Here is an 18,602-nt window from a genome sequence, read left to right on the forward strand (position 1 = left end):
AATTTATTTTTTAATCTGAATTTTTTTTTTTTAGTAGGGTAGATGTTCTATTTGTGGTTGTATAATTTTTAAGAATAAATCTTAACTATAAATTGAATATCTTTCAGTCTATTATGGATGGGAGAAGATTTTTTCACCCTTGGTGACAGTTATGGGCTGTGGTCATGATTAATGCTCAACAACCAAGATGGTGACACTTACACGTTAACGGCTATAAACAGGGACACGTCATTTTCAGCTTTAACTGAGTTGGCCAAGTGGCAGGTGAAACACTATCACCAAGTACAAAACGGCTTAGAATTAAAGAAGAAAAAAACTATCACCATAATATACTTGTAAATTTAAATAATAAATGATTGCAACTCGAACGTATAAATTTTAAAAATATTTTCGATCATTTTTTTTTATTAAAAATACCTTTAATTACAAAGAAAAAAAAAAAAAAAAAAAAAAAAACCCACCGGAGAGGTGTTGGAGCTACCTTCAAATTCCATAAAAAAAAAAAATGATAATATTTTTGGTAGTTTATAGGTTCGAAATTGCGCGTGAGATGTAATTTGAAAAAACATGTAAAATTAAGGTAATAGTTTGAAGGATAAAATATAATTTACATTCAAAAAAGGTAAAAAACATAAAAATAAATATAAAAGGGGGGGTGAGAGGGTAAAGTTAATTGAGTTAACCTATTCTTCGTACCTATTTAGATTTATCATTTTTATTTTAAATTGTTTTCCATGTCAACTCACTGAAAAAACAAAATAAAACATTTAAAATATTTTAATATAAAATAAAATATGATAAATGTACATGAAAAGTAGCATTTCTTTCATGTAATTATGTGTTACATGTCATGTAATGATATGGGTTATTTTAAAGAATTTGGTGAAGAATTAAACAGTTAAAAGATAAGCATATGTATGAGACAAAAATGTCTAATTCCTGTTGTGTTTGTTTTTTCTTGCTTTTAATGTACTTACAAAAAAATATATATATCTAATTCTGATTAATCATCCATAAAATTAGTTTAAGCAATTTGGCGTTTGGTAAAACAGAGAATATTAACTTTTGATGCGGTGATTTCTTGTTATTTTTTTCCGCAATTGTTAAAATCTCGAGCACTCTTTTACATAAAAAGGCAAAAATGTCTGCTTGTCATGTCAATTTTACGGAAACAGTATTCAATAAAGCTCAGCCGCCTTTTTTTACCATTGAAAAGTTGACCTATCTTCTAAAATTATTACTCAATTAATAATATTTTATTAAAACTTTTAATTGTGATAATATCTTTTAAATTATTAAAATATTATTAATATCTTTTTAAAGTTAACAAAAAGATAAAAATATGCCTATAAATTTTTAAATAAGACAAAAATATCAGTATAAATTAAAAAAAGAAAAAAAATTGTGTTTAAAAAAAATTATATAAAACGATTTTTTTGCTTTAATATTTTTTTTGAAACGATTTTTTTTTTAAAAGGGAAATTTTTATTTAATTTCTTTTTAAAAAAAAGTTGATTTAAAAAACGAAAATTTTAATTTTTTTAAATGAAAATTTTAAATTTTTAAAACTGAACTTTTTAATTTTAAAAAAATTATAAAAACGAAAATAAAATACAAACAAAAATTTTTCTTATAAAAAAAAAGATTTTTTAAAAAAAAAAAAATTGGCCATCCCTTAGATTTGATATATATTTTTTTAGATATAAGTTTTTTCTAAAAGTTTTAGTGTTTTTTTGTTTTTATTTTACTAAGTGTTGTTTCGTCATTAGGGGAAACATTGATAATTTTTTGTAGTTTGGAAAAACATTGTCACAATTGAAAATTTGGAAGTGACATTGTCAATTGGAGACTAGTTTGAGGAGGAATGTAGACTTTCCCTAAAATTTGGTTAAAAAAATTATTTTTTATGTTCAATTTAATTAGCAACTTTTTAAAAGAACTCAACAACAAACGCTTTAGATTTCCGGAAATGCTTCACATCCCAAGACTTTCTTTCCAAAATGCTTCCCAAATGACGTGGCAAGCATTTTTTCCTTTAAAAAAAAAAAAAATGCAATTCTCTCTTCCTTCCGCTCTCTCCAATCTTCGATCTAGACTATCCATTTTCATCCAACAGTTTGGAACATTCCACTAATAACAAAATAATAAACTATTATTTACATTTAATAAATAAATTAAAATCAAAATTAAAAATATATATATATTAATAAAAAAAATTTAAAAAGAAATGGGGTAATTGGCCACCACAAGTGGTGGCCGACCACCCCTTGCCCTTGGGGGTGGATCAGGTTTAGTGAAAGTTTAACAAATCTTTAAAAAATAATATTTAAATGGAATAGTGAAAGTTGATTGTTAAAATAATAAGACTGTCGGAGTATTCTAAAAAAGTGAGTTGTTAAAATAGAAAATATATATATATATAACCATTCGATATAACGGGCTTGTTGTTTCTGCCAAAAAGATCAAACTCTTCCAAGATAAAATCAGATTTCTTGGGTTTGATATTTCTAAAGGCCAGATTTGTCCTATTGACAGGGCGATTCAATTTGCTGATAAATTTCCTGATGTCATCACTGAGAAATCCCAACTTCAACGATTTCTTGGTTCTTTGAATTATATTGCTGATTTCTACAAGGATTTGCGAAAACATTGTAAACCTTTATTTGAAAGGTTACAAGGCAATCCTCCCCTTGGTCTGATATTCATACTTCTCTTGTCAAAGAAATCAAACTCCATGTCAAGACTCTCCCTTGTCTAGGCATCCCTTCTGATAATTCTTTCAAAATTGTTGATACTGATGCCTCTGAAATTGGCTTTGGAGGAATCCTGAAACAAGTTGTTTCCCCAGGATCTAACCCAGAATCTTCTGAACAAATTGTTCGATTCCATTCTGGATCCTGGAATTCTGCGCAGATTAATTATAGTACTATTAAGAAAGAAATACTTTCTGTTGTTTTGTGTATTTCTAAATTTTAATCTGATTTGCTCAATCAAAAATTTCTTTTGCGTATTGATTGTAAATCTGCCAAGTATATTTTGAAAAAAGATGTTGAAAATATTGCATCAAAACAAATTTTTGCCAGATGGCAAGCCATTTTGAGTGTTTTTGATTTTGATATGGAATACATCAAAGGCTCAAACAATTCAATACCTGATTTTCTTACCCGTGAATTCTTGCAGAGCCACAATGGCCAGCAACAAGGGAAAGGAAAAGGTTAACCCTGTTTTGAAGCCTTGTCCTTCCATTCCCCTTGATTTCCCTGATGAACCTTTGACTCATACTTCATGTATTCAGCAAATATTTAAATCTTCTTTTAAATCTCAATTTTCTGTCAAAACTGTCGAACAAACCTTTGCTATTACCGGCAAAGATCAAACTATAACCCTGTTTAACAAGAGGTTCATTAACGACTCTCTTGCTAAAGGTTATAAGTTTTTACATGTTGGTTGTGTTCAAGTTGCAGTCAAGCCATTGACTCGACTTGGTATTAATGCTTTTGTCTTGCTTTGCTTGCGTGACGCAAGATTTCTTGATTTTAAGACCAGTATACTTGGAATGATTCAATCATCCTTGTTTGTTGGTCTTGTTCATTTTAATGTCTTTCCCAATCTCTCTCTTTCTTTGTCTGATATGCATGTTTTAAAAGCTTTAACGCTTAATATTCTATCTTCTGGTTATAACATGGAAGAAGGTAGTAGACCCCGTGCTATCATCTATCGTGTTTATTATAAATTGATGAAGACAAATCTAAATCCACAAGCTGTGGTCAAGAATCCAGGCGAATCGACTCTATTGATTCAAAGTTCTACTCAGAATGCTCATATTAAAACTCCAAAAATGATTTGCTGGGAAGAGATTGACCTCCCCAACGAGTGGCTTTTGGAAGGTGTTGCAAAACCTTTTCGAGTAGTTAACGATGCCTCTAATCTTGATTACATCCAACAATATATGGATGGATCTGTCAAAATCAATTTTTCTGATTTAGGACTTTCCAGTAGGATCGAACGTCCGCTGTTTGAAAGGCCTCTGTTGGTTAACGAACGAAGGAATTTTTTTGCGGGTTCAACGACCTCAGAAGGATTTCGTCGTCGTGATAAAGATGTGGACGAGTCACTTAACGCCTCTCCTCCTCTTTGTCATGTTAACCCTGATTTGAAACTCAAAGGAATTTCTATCGATTCCCAAGTTTCTTCTGCTTTTTACTCTACTAAAAATCATCCCCTAACAGATGACGAAGGTAGATCTACTTCTCCCTCTGCTTCTGATTTTGATGCTCCTCTTCCCACTGCTCCTCATCAGTGTAATGTCATCACCTCTACCTCCCCAATCAAAGATTTCTTTTCTGTCATTGATTGGCCTGCTTTGTCAAAAGATTTTTTGTCAAAAGAAAATCGTGCTCTTCGGCATGCTTTTCAAAAGAAATATTCATTCAAGGAACATGATCGCATCAAAGTCAAATGGACTGAGATGATGATTGAGTCCCAAAAACATATTTTGTTTTTAGATTATCTTCAAAAACATTTCCCTGACGATAATGTTTTGAATGTTGTCAAAAAGAATTTTGTCAAAGAAGATAAATCTGTCATCAAGGCTTCTCATCCTCCCCTTGAAAACATTCTTATTGATGTCAACAAAATGGTTGTTAAAAGTTCCCCTTTTAAAATCCATGATGATAAAGATCCTATTACTAACGATAGGAGAATTATCGAACAAAATAATTTTTGTGCCCAGTCTTTGCATATTTTAGGACAACAATTGGATCGTATCGAATTTTTGTTCCCAGCAAATATTTTGAAAAATTCACAGAACGGTTGCATTCAGCCAGTGGAGAAAAGTTGAACATCAAGTATGAATTGAACAATGTTCATGTTTGTGAAAACAATGTCTGTTTTCATATTCCTGCTATTTTGGTCAAGAACATGACTGATAAAGTCATTCTTGGTTTGCCCTTCATTGCCATGCTTTACCCCATAACAATTGATGACACTGGTGTCTCAACTGTTAAGATGGGATTTGAAGTAAAATTCCCTTTTGCTCCTGAGTCTGAAATTGATAACGGTTGTTTAAATTTAGTTTCTGCTAAGCATAAACATCTCAATTTCTTCAAACAAGAATTAAGGTATAAAAAGATTGCTGAACAACTCTCTGACGAGCTTTTGCAATCAAAAATTTCTGTTTTCAATACCTTGATTGTTGATTCTATTTGTTCTGAACTTCCTAATGCTTTTTGGCATAGGAAAAAGCATATTGTTTCTTTGCCTTATGTTAAAGATTTCTCTGAAAACAAAATCCCAACTAAAGCTAGGCTTATTCAAATGAATGCCATATATATATATATATATATATATACTTTTGGTTATTTTGGTGAGTAAAGCCTGGGGAAGTTGCTAAGAATGCTATTAGGCCTCATATTATATATCGCTAGCGCTGTACATTCAATCATGATTTTTCAACACACATTCAATCATTTGTTTTTTACCCCAAGAGGTAGCTCAATCGATTGGGACCACACTTAATGAAGTGGAGGTCACTAGTTTGAATCCTCATCCTCCTCTTGTGCAGACATGTAAAAAAAAAAAAAAATCATTTGTTTTTTAAGAAAATTTTAAATTGAAACTAGAACTTATTGTTGTTAACAATAAAATTAGAAATCTCAAATCTCTTTAATCCAAACGACATTTATAACTTGTCCAACTGCACCCTTGATTAATCCATGCTTTTGGCCTTGTGTGGCCAATCTACCGACATATATATATTGTATGAAATTCAATGGATTCGGCTTGCAAAAGGAAGAGGATCTGACTATAGTTCATAAATATTTTCTCTTCGATAGCATTCTTGACTCATCTACAGCCTTGTAGATTTTGGGACGCCAGATTATAACTCAATCAATATAGCCATTTTAAAAGTTATATTCTATGAAATCTCTATCTCTACAATTTTGGGGTCTAATTAAGCTTGTACAAGCGGGAAGGTTATTAACTACTAATAACTGTTAACCGTTAAATAACTGCCTAAACAGTTTGCGGTACTGGTTATTGGCAATATTTAAAAATCAAATTAATAATCGGGTAACCGAATTCTATTATATATATAATATTTACATACTCATATTATCAAAGATTATTACGCATAATGCACAATCAACTCATCAAATTTGGAAATTTTTCAGTGGATTGAGTTGTCCATGTCAATCCTTTCAAACTCATCTCCACCACCAACCGTTGTCATCTCCACCGCAAGAAAAAAATTAAAAAATAAAAATCTTTTCAAACTCATGCTTCCAAAATCTTCTACCTTAAGTTTTTAGGGGAATATTAGAGTATATTTGATTATTCTTTGGGATTTGATTGTATTAATTTCAGAAATTTAATTGTAATGAGATTTTTATACTCAAGCTTCCAGAATATTCTACCTTGAATTTGACGAGAATGTTAGAGTATACTTGATTGTCCTACCTGATTTGATTGTATTAATTTAAAAGATTTGATTGTAATCAGGTTTTAATGGTAATTAAATCTAATTCATTTGATAATCCCTCATTCTCCTATGAAGGAAATGGTACCATTTTCAGGTGTATTAGCATCATGCTATTAGGACAAAAAAAATCTTGCCTCTCGGAATACATACATAAGATATGCATACATCACTGACACTCACATGTATTGGGAGAGATCAAGATACGTGATTCATATCATAATTTGGCCCTATATATGTTGGCCTTTAATGTGAACCATTCACTCTTGATCACTAGAGAATCGACCATTAAATGTTGAAGATGGACGTATTACATCTGCTTAGATTTTATTTGTATTTTTTCCTAAGCAATGGAGTTCTAACAATTTAATCTCTTGAAAGGAATTGATGGTTCTTCTTTTTACAAGCTGATATCAGATATCAGTAACCTAACAAATCCCTTTTTTGTATTTTTTATAATACAAGCTGCTTACCATTCGTCTTTGGAGGGGGAATAGGATCCTCTCAATTTCATTTGAAATTGAGAGTTTTCATTTAGTGTAAAATGATGAATAATATTATAAATTTTGTCATTCATTTTTAATATTAAGACAATATTACTCATCATTTTATAATAAATGGATACTCTCCATTTCAAATGAAATAGAGATGATCCTACTCCCTTTGAGGGAAACAAAAATTAAATGAATTTAGGCTATATTTGCGTAATAATGTGTTTTTGAGAGTATTTTTTTATTTAAAAAATATTATGACGCGACATAAAAGTGATTAATTTTTTTTTATTATTATATTTGTGTTTTTGAAAGTGTTTTGTATTTTTGTTATAATTCTAAGGATAATTGATCAATCTGGAAAGCTCTCACGGGTCTTCTCTTGCTTACCATGCTTGAAATCCTTTGGTTAATTGCAATATATCTTAAAAGTTCCACAAATTATGATAGACAACCAAACGGAAGTTTAGCTCTAATGGATTGTATCACAACTTAATTTGTAATCCTTTTTAGCTTTTGATCGATATGCTTCCGTCCTAATTACAGCTTTACCCAATATTTTTATTTTTAAGGTTGTCACATTGTTTTAGAATTCGTGGTCTCTTTATTTCAGCAATTAGTATTTTATGCTCTAGTATTAGCGCGCGCTATGTCCTATGACATATCCAAATATGGTTCTTAAAATCATAATTAGGCTTGTGATTAATCATAATTAAATTTTGATCAAATAATAATTTTAAAAACCGCATCATTTTTTGAGTGATACAAAAGAGACTTTTAGAATTACTCAGAGATATGTGTACTTTTTCTTTAAATTTTTGTTCTTTTCCAACCTTTTTTATTTTTATTTTATATTTTATAAACCATTGTTAGTGAAATGTTTTCAATTATATGCACCTAAGTATGAAACCACTGGAAAGCTTTAAACATTTTTTTTTTTTTTTGTCTAATTAAATAGGAAAATGATTACAAGTGATCAATATACCGAGAATGGGTGGGCTGAAAAGCTTTAATCTATTTAACAGTTTTAGCTACTTAGCTACTCTAAAACTATTTAAAATGTTAAATTTTAGTTACTGGGGAGGTTATATTATTATTTTTAGTTCACTGTTTAACAAATTTTTATTGAGTGCATGTTGATGCTTTTTTTATTGTCAGTAGAATATTTGGGTTTCAGAAAGTTTCTTTAGCTTCCCGCCTAACTATTTTTTTTAATAAAAAAAAAAAAAAAATTCCCACGCTTCTTTTCAATGCCTATATTATAATTTAATTTCAAAAATATTTTTGAATTATTATAAAAAGAGAAAAGAAAAAGTTGTGCTCGTTTCATTTCCCCCACTTTCTTAATCTATCTGCAGAGAGTATATTTCTTGTTCAATAGATATATAGAATATTCCAAGGCAAGCAAGCCATAAAATTAAGAGTTTTTTTATTAGCATTAATCAAGACCTACAATTTTGTAACTAGTTCGAATCATTCTCTCTCTTTTCTCTCATCTTATGCTGACATGTAAAAAAAGAAAGACATGAAATTGTGAAAATTTTATCTTTAATATTACTAGTTCATTAATTAAGTCCATCTTTCCCATGTAATAGGAGGTGAAGGAGGGGCAGATGATGTCATGCCTCACGCAATACCTCGAACTCTAACAGTCGCATAAAATTAACTATATATTGTATGTGTGTACATTCATAAACAATTAATCTAAAAGAGCAATTTAAATATAAAAGCTTATGTAGACATATTTATTAAATCAGCGTAAAAATGGCTATTTTTGTTCTAAGCACTGTCTTTTTAGAGTTTTGAAGGACAAAATGGCAAAATGGCAAACTTTTCCTTCTGTTCTAAGCACCGTCTTTTTACCGTACCAACTCAAAAAAAAAAAAAAAAAAAAAAACTACTTATTTTCTTTGATTTGTTAATCTGGGTAAATTTTTATAAGCAAGTTTTATGGGGTTATTTGATAATATTCTTGAGTCCGAATTGGGTTGAAAATCGCCCTATAAAAGATAAGACAGTCATTCATATGATAATCTGGCCCTATGTGGACCTTTAATGTGAACCGTGCATGCACCCTGCACGACCAATACATGTGAAAAATGGACTAACATCTACTTAGATTTGATTTGTTTTTCTTTTTCTAAGCAATGGAGCTCTCACAATTTAATTGCTATCCATATATTAGGTAATAGGTCTTTATTCATTCGTTTCACATTTTAGCTTCCTGTGAAATGAATGAATGCCAAGGGAAACCATTCAATGACGTAAGATAAGCATACATCACTCAAATGTGAATGTTGCGTAAGTCATGAGTTCTTATTTTTTTTATTTTTATTTTTATTTTTATTTTTTATTTTTTCTCAAATAAGGGAGAAGAAACAAGGGAAGAATTACAAATGAGGGTCTTTGCCACTCCTTAATCTAATAGAAGACAATAACAAAGAAAAAGTGGGAATGCTTCCAAACACAAAGTGGGAAGCGGCTCATCTAATAACAAGATGTACATCAAAATTAGCACATCTAATGGAAACTTTCTGGCTGTCAGAATATGGCTGCTGCCCATGGTTGTGGTTGTTCTCCCTTGCTCATTGAAGGGGACTCACTGCACACCATCCTTGCGATTAAGGATCCTCATCTCTTTATGGATCGGAACTCTGCTCCTGTTATTTCTAATGTCCAGATCCTCCTGCTTTCTATCCCTGTTTGGAAAGCTTTGAAGATTTTCTATCCCTGTTTGGAAAGCTTTGAAGATTTCCAAGTGTAAGGCATGGGATTGTTGCTAATTGTGTAAGGCATGAATAGTCCCAAAAGACCTATTATTTAATATATGGATAGTAATTAACAACCGTGTGAATAGTGGTTGCTAATCACTTGATATGGATGCGGTTACCTAAAAGTAATATCCACATAATGCAGGCAGGCACAGATGCAATTATATTACCAATAATCACATGCATCCGCATCAACATATATAGCCCAAGTGAGCATGGCCAGTGTGGGAGCCTAATAATCATAGGTTAACAACTAAAGTAGTTAACCTTATTTGTGACCCAATTAAAATAACATAATAAAATGAAATTAGCTAAGTGGAGATGGAGATTAGAACTAAAAGAGCTAGAGGAATATGATTTGTTGAATACAGAGTCTCTTATAGGATTTAGTTTTATGTAATATGTATCATTTAAGAGGGAATGAAGCTACAAAGAACAGTAATAAATAGGCAAACAAAAAAAGTACGTAAAACTTATGTATCATATCATGTTTTGTAAGACTCATTCTATATAATTTATTTTTTTTGTATTGTTGGGCCGTCGGGCCACCCCTGGGCAGATCTGGGGGTGGCCATCGCCTCAGGGATGGCACACAAGCCACCCCAGGGTGGCTAGGGGTGGCAGCACGCCACCCCCTCCCCAAAGGGAGTGTGGCCCCCTATTTTTTTTAAAAAAATTAATTTTTATATTTATATTTTTAGTTTTAATTGTTTATTTTGGGGTAGTTTTGTCTTTTAATGAGATTTAACATCTAAAAGAGAATATTTCGTTTAATTTAACGAATTTTGATCAAATAATAATTTAAAAGTCACATCATTTTTAAAAGAATAAAAAAAGCCTACACCAATCTAATTTCCCGCTATGGTTTTTCTGTATGGGGTTAGCTTGGGGAGAGGGGGATGGTCCCCAAGCGGCCAAGTCCTCCATGGACTACTCAAGCTCTCAATATATATATATATATATATATATATATATATGAGTTGGAGTAACCTCTTAAAAATTTCAAAATAAAATTTACTTGGAACAAAAAAAATAAAATTACATAGATGGACAAAATTAATTACTTCTAGTGAAGTCAAAACCACTTTCAAAGCATTTGGTGTGACCAAACAAGCTCCGACAGCTATGGGAGTGGTTTGGCATCTTCGAGTGGCTCCACCACCTATGACTATTGACTACTGGACAAAATGTTAATTCAATGAGTCAATGTTGTCAAAGATACATCACACACTAAATAATTTGCACTAAAAATTGAAATAACATGAATGCAGATATAAAGTGAAATTTTTTCAAAATAGGGGGTCCATGGCCATCCCATCTGCATATGGGTCTGTCTCCATATATAACACGTGATTTTCATTCCGTCCAAAAAGATGAAAAGACTTAACAAATTGTCAAATTTCAACAATTTGATAGTTCGTGGGATTAAATGTTACTTTTTAAATTATAGGGACTAAATGGAATAGTAGTGATACTTTGAGAGGGCAAAATATATTTTTCTATATTTGTTTTCGTGAAAACCAATTTTTATTTTTAAGATGAGAGCGATAAGGACCTTTTTGCAAAAAAAATCTAAAAACCAGTTTTTACCTTTACGTCACATTAAAGCATAATTTCAAACCAAAAACACTCCTAAAAACAGTTTTCATCTCCCTAACCTTCTTTACTTATGGTATGTTTATTCTAATTCTTTAACAAGAAAAGGATTTGAAACCAAATTACCCTTAGGCTACATTTGATACGCAGAATTACTATTTCATAATTAAAATGATAATTTTTATTAAAATTAAAAGAAGATAGAATAGAATAGTCATTCACATTACCCATTAAGAAAAGCCTGTGCCTTAAATTAAGAAATAATTATTTGTCTCAAAATAATCATTTACATGAGATTCTATTCTTATGGCACATCAAAGTTGCCGTTAAATAAATAGGATCATGAAATGGAGGTGGATTAGTGTAGGTTCATGAATCCAATCCGAAAACTGTACTCGATGCTAGCGTATAGAGTCAAGCCACGTGTCCCTCCAGAGTACCTAGCTTTCCAAAGATGCTCTTACCCCCTTTCTCACTTTCTCTCTCAAAAGATCACCTCGGCATTCTGGCATGAACTGTGTGTGCAGGTTTGAAATTTTTATTGTCTTTTTGTTTTTTTCTTTTCAAAATAAACAATATCAATACAAAATATTTCTAAAATTATATAAATAGTGTGGATCCATGAATCCAATCATGATTACTGTGGGTTCATGAATCCAATCCGAAACAGCATTGGCTTTTAAATCAAGTTACCCTTTAGGCACCCAATTCATTTAGCTGTTGAGTGTTGACCCGTATGATAAAGTTCCCCAATAAGTTGCTTCCACTTTTTGGGGGAAAGCAATATGGGCAAGGATAATGTGCAAAAACTGTGAAGAAACTATTCCAAAAAAATTTGTCAACATCATATTTGATGTGAAATTACAGAGGATAAAACATTTTTATTAGTAAACAACTGGGTTACGATCTTAAGTAAAATTATATGAGTTTATACAAGATTATTTAAATCGAGCCGAGTTACTACGAGTATATATCGTTTAATAATCGAACATATTATTGTGTTCACAAACGACTCATTTATTATTGAACCAAGACCAAATTGAGTTTAACCGAGTTGAGTACACGAGCAACTAGGGTCATTTTACACCCCTAGTTGTAATGCGAATTGAGCTGAATTTTAAGATTCTAAGGCTAGTTCCTTTATGAGATATTTGAGCCAAACAATAAAATGTGTGTTCAATCTCAACTTGTCAAAGCCGAACAATGTTAATTATTAGTGTCCCAGGTTATAAGATTCTTAGAATTAATAAATAATAACTATTGGTTAATATAAAAGAATAAATTCCACATCGCATATCTTCAAGGATCCCCGGTGGTCCTTCCCCTTGTTTCTTTTGTGTGTCTTTTTACTTTTGCTTAAGAAAAAACAAGCACAGAGCAATATTGAGGATGGTCCTGTTGTCTTATCAAGAAATACCTTCAATGATTCAGGTACGTACAGGTGTGCGCGCCTAATTGCTAAGCCTAAAGTTGCTCCTCTTTTTGAGTTGAAAAATGAGATGTATGGCACCAATAATGATGTACATCAACTCTCAGTCACCAATTATTGCTCAATAATGCATCTTACTATCAGAGTAAGATGATTCATATAATTAAAGTGTTAGGTATGACTTGCCACCCATCACACGTGGGCTCCACTAGTTCTCTATTTCTTTTGGGTTTAGGAGACTTTTGTCTAAGTTTGTTTTGGAGTCCTTCTCCTATGTGTTATTGAACTCCTTGTTTGACTTATAGTAGAAGTCCTAGACCAACATGTAAAAGGAGACTTAAGCTTCTATATAAGGAACAAAGCACAAGGTGAATTTGTGTGTGTGCCAAAAACGTGAAGCACCAAAGGGAGGAGAAAAAAGAGAGAATTTGAGAGAAGGAGGTACAAGGGCAGCAACGGGGTTTTCTTCTTGGTGGTTTTTTGGAGGAGCCACAAACAAGTGATTAGAAGAAAAAGGTGCTGCAAAGTAAGAGAAGAAAATAGAGATCAGCCGCCATCTGTTCCAACAAAAGAAGAGTTTGTACATGTCTTTTGTATTCTATTTTAGGAATAATCTCTCTTGTGTGATAGTGAGATTTGAATGTATTAGGAATTTGAGATCTGAGTGATTTTCTCTCTACTATTTTTGTACTCCATCTTTTGATAGTGAATTTTCTCTGGGTCGTCTCCGCCAGTGGATGTAAGCTTGTTAAGCCGAACCACTTAAATCTTTGTGTCGTGTGTGATTGCCTAATCTTTGTTATTCCGCATTCTTCTTATTTTTCGCATCTCACAGGTCTTGAAAAATAGGATTAATTTCCTAACAACTGGTATCAGAGCTGTTGGTTCGAGTGGGAGCAATGGCAGGTGAAGAAGGAAAGATAGAAATCGAGAAATTCGACGGCAAAGATTTTGGGTTTTGGAAGGTACAAATTGAAGATATCTTTATGGGAAGGATCTTCATCAACCTCTTTTGGAAGAACAACCCAACGACATGGATGATAGCAAGTGGGCTCTGCTTGATCGTAAAGCCCTAGCAGTTATCAGGTTATCACTGTCAAAATCAGTTGCACACAACGTTGTAAAGGAGAAGACCGCAGCAGGTCTAATGGAGGCTTTGTCAAGCATGTATGAGAAACCGTCGGCTAACAATAAGGTGCATCTGATGAAGAAATTGTTTAACCTAAAGATGGCGGAAGGAGCTTCGGTGGCACATCATCTCAATGAGTTCAACACCATCACAAATCAATTGTCTTCAGTGAAAATTAATTTTGATGATGAGGTTCGAGCGTTGATCGTCTTGGCATCTTACTATCAGAGTAAGATGATTGATATAATTAAAGTTACCCCTCGAGGCATTAGTCTCTCCTTTCTATTCCGGTGTCGTTTTTTCCACTTTTTACTCTCCTAGTGTTTTGTAGAAAAAGAAATGTGATTAGTCCCACATCGGCCAAAGAGAATACTGTGTTCTTAAGCGTCATATCGAATTATTTGGATGAGGTATGCTAATGGGACTGGGATCTTTTCTAGTTGAAAACAACCGGAGAGGAACCACTGAGTTGTAATGTATGGATAAAATAGTAATTTTATTTCTTGGTTGGACCATTTTATCCCTATATTACAACAAACCGGTTCCTCTGCAGTTGTTTTCAACCGGAAAGGATCCCGGTGCATGTAAATGATCCCGCTTTGAAGCATTTCTCTTTTCTTATTCATCTCTCAGCATCATTATTTCTCTCTTTTTGACTATTCATTATGTAGAAAATATAAATAAATAAATAATAACAATAATAATAAATGACCCTAAAGGCATCTTATCTAATTAGTTGTTGACCCATATGACAAAGTTTTCCAATAATTAGTTGCTTTCACTTTTTGGAGAAACTATATGCTCAAGAAAAACGACAAATAAGGCTGTTTAATTTGTCTTATGAAAGATGAAAATCGATCTCACGTTATTTTTTACATGCCTAATGTAAAATTACAGACGATAAAACCTTCTTATTTATGAACAGTGAAAATACAAGTACTCAATAGATGCTGGAACAAACGTTTGATCAACTTTCGAAAAATTGAAAAGCAGTAGCAGAAAGCAACTCAAAAGGCCAAAGCCAACTTCAATTACCAAAGCGAGAGAAGTTGTAGGGCATTTTCACAAAATGCTTGAGGAGTATATTCTAGAAAGTTAATAACAGGAAGATAATCCCAACAACCGTCGCAGTGACTCTCTCAACAAATGTCTCAGAAATATGTTGTTGTCAAGGTTGCCATATTCCGATTCCAGAAGTCGTCGCAGTGCCATTAAGGTTTTGGCTTAGTTCATAGTAGCATGAATCTTCTGCTATAATTAATATTATAAATTTAATCATTTAATTAATAGTCTAACAAACAAGACATGAAAAATGATATTAAGATATATATGTCATAGAATATATTGCTCTAATTATATCATAGCATAGATTTGTAATTACTGAAATACAAACTACATAGATGCTAAAACAGAGTGACAAACTTAGAAATGAAAATATTTGGCAAACCTATTAAGACTAAGCATATCACAAGCTAATTAAAAAGGATTACAGAGTTGAGATGCAATCCATTAGAGGTAAAAGCAAAGCACTCCAACAAACACCAACAAATGCTTCAAATATTCATGACAAGAGGCCGAATGAACCTTGGAAAGTGATAGCTAGGACCACAAATCCAACAACAGTTGTAGTGCCTCTCCAAAAATCACGAAAATAAAACATTTCCGGGTTGCCATGAGACGGTTTCAAGAGTTATCAGAGTGTGTTGACCAGAGTAGTTGTTGGTAGATATCATCGTAATGGGATTCATGTTCAACAATCTGATGGCTAAGTGTGTTGATCAGATTTAAACTCAAACACTAACGGTATGAGTGATATTGCAAACTATTTAAACTTGGATTTACTAAATTAAAACTTTTTTAAGTTTAGAAAAATAATTGCAAATAAAATGAAAGTTTAAGGTGTTAAAAGTGATGTTTCTCTAATTTGTAAATTTCGAACTATGCTTACAGTCCAAAGGTTTCCGTGATGGGTAACCAATGTAAAACGTAAAATCACAAAGTGAATGTTAAAGGACTCTTAATCTCTTTAAAGTTAAGTATATATATAATTAATTACACCAGGCTTAAAGAGGAAGACAATGGTCCATCCCTATTATTTTCCCATAAGAATCCCAAGTACATGATTTGAATATGTATAGGATTGAAGTTCAAAGCAACTTTAGGAAAACCAGCAGAACAAATACCTGATTTTATCTCAAATAAAGTGAAGTCGTGATAGTACCACAATTATATTGCTGTGCAATAAATTCATTTTGTTAAAGTGTTATTTATGTGATTATAGTTATAATCCCTATCAATTTAAGTTTTTTCAGACAATTAAGTAGTAATTTAACATGATATTAGAGTAGAAGTCTTGAATTCAAACTTAATCTCCATCATTCAACTTCTATTTTAATTAAATATTTCACCATTACTTATCTTCGAATCCTCTTAGGATAAGTGGTGAGATAAAATCAATTTGGTGGAAAAAAATAGATATTCTTATTACTCAATTTGGTAACAATGCATATGCTCTTAATCAAATTGAACAAAATTTACTAAAATACCCACATTAAAACAAAATTACTGGTAATATTTTGGAATTGTACTAGAATGACACCGGGGTGGTTGACCACTAAACAATTTTTTCTAGGTTTTTATTATTATTATTATTTAGTTTATATATATTTAGGTTTACAGAAAAACCTTTTTTTTTATTTGTAAACGATTGTACATCTTTATTAGCTAAAAATACAGATTCACCGCACCTCCCTTTTCTATTGTGTGTGTTTTTTTTTTTTTTTTTTTTTTTTTTGTCCCTTAAATTTGATGTAATTTTTAAGATTACTATTGAATTTTGATTAAATAATAATTTTAAAAGTCACATAATTTTTTAAAGAATACAAAAGAAATAATTAAAATAAAAAATAAAAAATAAATAAAAAACCATTTTTGTGTAATTTCCTGGTCTCTTTTTTTCTTGGTATGGATTAGCTTGGGGAGAGGGGGATGGTCCCCAAGCCCTTCATGGACTACTCAAAATAAAAATTTACTCGGAACAAAAAAAATAAAAAGGTAAAGTTCACTTAATCCCCTCAAATTACCATCTTAATGACAATTTACCCTCTAAACTACCAATACAATGACAATGTACCCCCAATTTTAACAAAATAACAAAATTACCCTTACTAAAATAAAAACAAAAATACTAAAATTTATAAAAATTAAAAAAAGAATAAAAAAACTAAAAAATAAATAAAAAGCAAAACAGGGGTGCTAGACAACCCCTAGGTAACTGGGGATGGTCCAGCCACCCACCAAGCAATTTTCGGGGACAACTTGGCCACCTTTGTCTCATTAATGGGGTGAGCCACCCCCAAACTATAATATTTACTTTATAAATAAACAATGGCTACCATTTACCAAGTTCATAGCCTAAGCAAAGCCTTTGCGCCACACATCAAAGACTAGGTTCTTCCTCTTTGTTCTCTCTTTTTTCCAGTTCCTGCATGAATTTCAAAGTTTTTGAAAGATTTCATTTTTCTTTTTTTGCTATATGCAAATACATGGGGCTGGTTGCGATGATTATAAAAATTCCTCGTTCTGAATGCTATTGCCATGGCATGATGACAGACACGTTTACACCCGTAGAATATGAGCGCCGCCCAATTTCAATTACATTTAGTTTATTACACGTTCATTCGCTCACATACTATTCGATCCTGCACAGTTTCTTGATGATTCAGTTTGAAAATTTGTTGCGTAAATGGAAAATTAATTATATATTTGGAAGAGAAGTAACGCTTTCAAATCCCTGCCTTCAGTGGTGGTCGAGCCACCCTATGGGGTGGTTCGAAGTCATCCCTGCTTTTTTCAACTTTGTTTTTCTTAAAATAATAATAATAATAATAATAATAATTTAAATATATTTATTTTTATTTTTTTTTAAAAAAAAGATAAGAGTATTTTTGTCTTATTGAAAATTGTATAGGAGTAATTTCGTCATTTTGCTAGCATTAGGGGTACATTGTCATTGTTTTGGTAGTTTGGGGGGTAAATTGTCGTAATTTATAGTTTTGAAGGTAAATTGTCGTAATTGATAGTTTTTAGGATAGATTGTTATTGAGGTAGTAATTTGAGGGGATTAAGTATATTGTCATTTGGCTGGTAGTTTGAAAGGATTAAGTGGATTTTACCCAAAATAGGTTTACATAGATTTAAAAAATGAATGGACAAAATTAATTACTTCTAGTGAAGCCAAAACCACTTTCAAACCATCAGGTGTGACCAAATCACCTCCAATGACTATGGGAGTGGTTTGGCGTGTATTCCAAGGACATAGGGGGTGGCTCAACCTCCTTTGACTATTGACTATTGGACAAAATGTTGATACAATGAATCAATTTAATCAAAGATACACATCACACACTAAATAATGCGCACTAAAAGTTGAAATAACGTGGATTTAGATGTAAAGTGAAAAATTTTCAAAACAGGGGATCCATGGCCGCCCCATCTGTATATAGGTCTGTCTCTCTGTGTAACACATGTGATTTTCATTCTATCCAAAAAGATGAAAAGACTTAACGAATTGTTAAATTTGGACAATTTGATAATTTGTGAGATCCAATGTCACTTTTTAAATTATAGGGGCTAAATGCAATAGTGGTGATGCTTTGGGGGGTAAAATATATGTTTCCATGTGGAGTTGATACAAACATTGAAACGT

The 18,602-nt window shown here is 31.9% G+C and overlaps 1 non-coding gene across 1 annotated transcript; it reads left to right on the forward strand.

The window, feature by feature from the left end:
- Positions 1–17,445: 17,445 nt before the first annotated feature.
- LOC132168339 (small nucleolar RNA snoR8a) lies at positions 17,446–17,536 on the forward strand. Its single transcript, XR_009438853.1, has one exon. It is a non-coding gene; the product is annotated as a small nucleolar RNA snoR8a (small nucleolar RNA).
- The last annotated feature ends 1,066 nt before the right edge of the window (positions 17,537–18,602 follow it).

The sequence above is a fragment of the Corylus avellana genome, chromosome ca1 (genome assembly GCF_901000735.1).
Source record: "Corylus avellana chromosome ca1, CavTom2PMs-1.0".
In the NCBI taxonomy this organism is placed as follows: domain Eukaryota; kingdom Viridiplantae; phylum Streptophyta; class Magnoliopsida; order Fagales; family Betulaceae; genus Corylus; species Corylus avellana.